Source organism: Gossypium arboreum, chromosome 9 (genome assembly GCF_025698485.1).
Source record: "Gossypium arboreum isolate Shixiya-1 chromosome 9, ASM2569848v2, whole genome shotgun sequence".
Taxonomy (NCBI): Eukaryota; Viridiplantae; Streptophyta; class Magnoliopsida; order Malvales; family Malvaceae; genus Gossypium; species Gossypium arboreum.
In genome coordinates this window covers 77,285,188-77,289,788 of record NC_069078.1, presented here as the reverse complement: position 1 = coordinate 77,289,788, position 4,601 = coordinate 77,285,188, and the positions used below count along the sequence as shown (strand labels likewise).

General features: G+C 34.6%; 1 long non-coding RNA gene across 1 annotated transcript; it reads left to right on the top strand.

The window, feature by feature from the left end:
• Positions 1–1,562: 1,562 nt before the first annotated feature.
• On the top strand, positions 1,563–4,601 carry LOC128280590 (uncharacterized). The gene is made up of 3 exons (XR_008270685.1): positions 1,563–2,314; positions 2,394–3,187; positions 3,905–4,601. It is a non-coding gene; the product is annotated as an uncharacterized LOC128280590 (long non-coding RNA).

The window sequence follows — 4,601 nt, the reverse complement described above, 5'->3', positions numbered from 1 at the left end:
AAGTTTTACAAGGTCCCATTTGAAAAACTACTTCAGTAATCTCCTTTTCAGTAACTTCCGCTACTAGTAACCTATTCATCTCACAATATCTTCCATTGGTATAACACCCAACAGTTCATCATTCCACTACACATCTTCACTGTTAAAATGTTCATCATAAAACGCAGTGAATTTATTAATAATCATATCTTCATCATCCAACAACAGGTCACCATCTTTAATTCTAAGAATTTTATTCTTCTGCTAGCGCTGAACAACAACTTGATGGAAAAAAACGTGTATTCTTATCTCCCAACATTAACCAGTCTCTTCTTGCCCTCTGAAACCAGAAAATTTCTCCTGTTCCCATGCAGATTTAAGCTCCTCTTTTAGTTCACACAACGTATTCAACAGGTCATTCCCATCAACTCTCTCCATGATATCTCCAATCCTCTGCTTCAATTCTTCAATTTGGATCTGTCTATTTTTAACATTTTTCCTACTGCATTCCATCAGCATAATACCGCACTTCTTTAACTTCCAACTGAGGTTCAATTGAACTATCACCCAACGCAACCATACTCCAATGAAAGTTTTTCAATTTTACAAATATATTTTTATATATTTTATAAATTACTGATAATCATTAAATCCCAACCAATTATTTTGACGTATTTTACCGGTAATTCGTAATTTCCAAATTGTTACAACAATAAAAGTATTAATCAAAGTAATACTCATTAATTTAATAAAATATTAAAGAATTATTTTTCATCTTTTATTTAAACAGTTAAGTAAAAATATTTAAAATTTTAACTTCTAAAAACTATATCATTTAAATCAAAATATTTATTACATTTAGGTTAAATTATGTTATAGGTTTTGTACTTTTTATACATATGGAATTTGGTTTATTTGCTATTTTGATTTTAAAATGGAAGTCTAGTTATTAACATAGTTCAAGATTTTAAATTAAAATCAAGTTCAATTCAAAGTTCTTCTTTTGTTACATGGTTGTTAAGTGAGTATTTATTTTATTTCAAAATGTCATACCAACAAATTTAACAGAAATATTTCATTAGTGTTAACAATTAAACTTGAATTTTGAAATCTAAAAAGTAGAACCACTAAATACTTAAAAATAAGAGTAGAGGGATTAACTTTGAAATATATGGAGTTGGAGCATATTTTAGCAATATATTTAAAAACAAAATTATATATTTAACACTGAATTTATATTGAATTAAATAATCTAAAGTGTGAGACAATTAATAAGATCACATGGATGCTGAAAAAGATTTAAATTAGCAGGGCAATTATGGTGAAAGGGAAAATGTCATATATCCATGCAAAGTTTGTGGATGAAAACTACTATTAATATCTTGTTTAGAAGGAAAGGGAAAGATCCATATCCTTGAATGGGAAAATGGGTTTGTGGCATTAATCAAAGAATGGACTTCTCACTTGTTCAAAACTTGTAAAGTTGTTAGCTGAACCATGAAGCAAGTGTTATGAAAGCGCCTGGAAACTCTTAAGGATTTATCTTAATAATCAATAGTGAGAGAAAAATTAAGGAAGCCTTAACTTTGCATGTTTCCTATGTAAAAAGAAAAGCTTTGGCCATTAATATGGATTCTGGGATGTTGTTTTATTTTTTAAATGTAAGAGGGGTGATGAACATTTAAATTGGGTTTTAGCAGCTATACAATCTTTTTTATTGGGTTGCCATTAAATTTATTGGTGTTTGATATTAAATTCTTAGGTGGCCTTTGTGTTGGTTTCTTAAAAATTCTGAGGTATTAGCCATAAAGGCTATCGAGGGTTTCTTTCTCTCTGTTGTATTTTGCACTGATCTCTCTCTCAAAAAGAAAAAATTCAAAGCTTTTCACTCAAAGAACACCGACTCCCCTCTCATTGCTACTCATATAAAAGCAAAAGGCAATGAATGAAAGGACTTCACCTTCTCTGCAGATTTGTTAAATTGCAATAAAAATTACTGCCATTTTTTCCTCCTCCTGCATACTTCTTGGGATTTTTTCCAGCCATTAATACATTTCCTGGCCTCAATTTACACTCTTCTTCTACCAATCCTTCAATTCTATTTCTTTCTCTCTTTCCACTCTCCCCCCTACCATGATTTAATTAAGCTTTAATTAGAACCCATCTTCTCTCCCTTCATTTCTCCCTTTATATATTTTGCTTTTTCTGCTTCAATCCCCTCACCACTTTCCCTTCTTTCCAACCCAACTTGATTTGGTTCCTCATAATCGGCGTTAGTTTTAAGGGTTTCAGCGTAGCCTAGCCTAGCCTAGTCCAAGGTTACGTGACCTTTAAGGTAACCGATGTTTCAATACAATTCAATTTTATAACTTTTTGTTCATCATTTTGGTAGGTTTCTGACATGTTTCATTCAGGTTAATTATACGTAAAGGGTAGAAGATGAGTCGCAGGAATGCTCCGAAGCTTGAGTTGAAGCTGAACCTATCGCCACCAAGGGCAAGGGTTAATCCAGGAGTGGAATCACCAAGCCGATCAGCTACCATATCACCAACGTCTCCTCCAAGCTCATGCGTGTCGTCAGAGATGAACCAGGACGTTGATGCTGCTAACGTCAGATACTCAAGCAGCCCTGAGGCGACATCCATGGTTCTGGTAGGGTGCCCCAGGTGTTTGATGTACGTTATGCTTTCAGAGGATGATCCTAAATGCCCCAAATGTAAGAGCGCCGTTTTACTTGATTTCCTCCATGATACTGCCACCACAACCACCATCAAGACAAGGAAGGGCTAAGTAGGAACTAGGAATCACCCCCTCCCCTCCTCCTCTCCTCGGCCTTTTGCTAATTTTAATGTTGACTAGTAGAACTGGTCGCTTTTTTAATTTTTCTTTTTTTTTTTTTTGGGGGGTGTGGCCTAATCATAGAACATAGATATGGGCGTTTATGGGTAGTGGATGTCGTTGTCGTAGTTTAGGTGTGGGTTTTAGGTTTCTCCCTTCTTTAGCAGAAGACTATGTAAACTGGTTTAACTGCAGCTGCCCAAATTTTCTTATGAAAAAAGTAAATATATTTTATATTGTTCGGTGTTTGTTTTTCATAATAAATAAATCAGAAAATGGCATAGAATACAAGTTGGTGATGGGGCAGTGACGCAATGCTAAGCTCAGCTGAGTGAAAAAGAAAGATGGATAAAAACCCGATGACAAAAAGGTTAGATTTTCTTTGTACTTAAGAATGAGAGCAGAGGAGGATGGGTTTGGGTGGGAATTATTCTAGTTGGACAGTTGTTCTAGGAGTAGTATTTGTGCTTGACTTTGGCCCACAATGTCTCTCATGATTGGCTTCTCAATTCTCACCCAGCTACATTGCAATTTGATGTGGAATGGGGGCCTAATCAACCATTGTGAATTTGCAAGAAGCCAGCCGTTTTCTTTATTTTCAAGTAAATTCCAACATTTAAGCATGCCATATCTATAAACAACTGGATGAATCAGGCTTTGAGTTGAAACCAATTTCACAAGGCAATGAAATTTAAGATTTGGATTCAAGGTGTGTTTTGCGCGGGGGGAAGTCGTCTCTAGGCTGCAAATGCAATAGGGGTTTTGGTCCTCAGCTTAAATTGTGTAAAACATCATGTCATTTCCAAAATGATCTAAACTGTCTAAAAGGAAACAAAGAAAGAAGAAAAGGGTTGTTAGGTTTGAAAGGAGAGTGTAAGGTTTTGGTAGTTCCAGCATTGAAAAAGAGAAGGGGAACCATATTAGATTGAAAGACCATTAAAACACATAAATGCATGAGTAATTGAGACGGTTGAGAATATAATGAAAGGGGGGAGGGGGAGATATTACGTCAGATTATAAATACCAATTAAATTCTTCAACAGTTGTCAACAATTTTTCCTCTTCTTTTTCTGCCTTCATTTTGCAGTTTGCGCTCTCTTTTCATCACTCACTAAATGCCACCTTTCTGCTGACATTGGTCTATTTTGGTAACCCCTTCTCTACTTCTTTGTTCATTCAATTTTTTATTTTTATGTTCACTCTTTTCAACCCTCTTGGAATCTTGTACGTCTAGCATAGGGAATATAAAACAGGACATCATTTCACTATGTAATCATAATTTCAGACACAGAAAAAGTAATGATGAAGAGAAGATCAGATATAATAACTTCAATTTCTCCAAATAATCTTAGGAAAATTGAAAAGATAAAAACAGTACAGGAGCTCATAAATGGGCAGGAATGCACCAATTAGGAAGAGAGATCAGGTAGAACTGAGTAATCCATAAGCAGGGATGCATATGTCCCAATCGAAGTGAAGATGCCAAACACTGTGTTTACTTGGACTTGATCGTATGCGTCTTACATGGTATATTGAAATGTTCCTATGTATCTGAAAGAGCACGAGCCAGAGCCAAATAAACTGAAAGATTTAGTTGTTCATTACTCGTCAGTTTCCGGATTAGAGACCAACCAATCACATAAATTTAGTCACTGATCAACACAAAAAAACAAATCTTAGTTACAACCTGATGTGTTTAGTCATTTGCAAACTCAATGTCAATTGTAAGTTTGGCTCCAAATGAATTCTATTAATAAAAACAATACTCATTTAATTTACTAGAA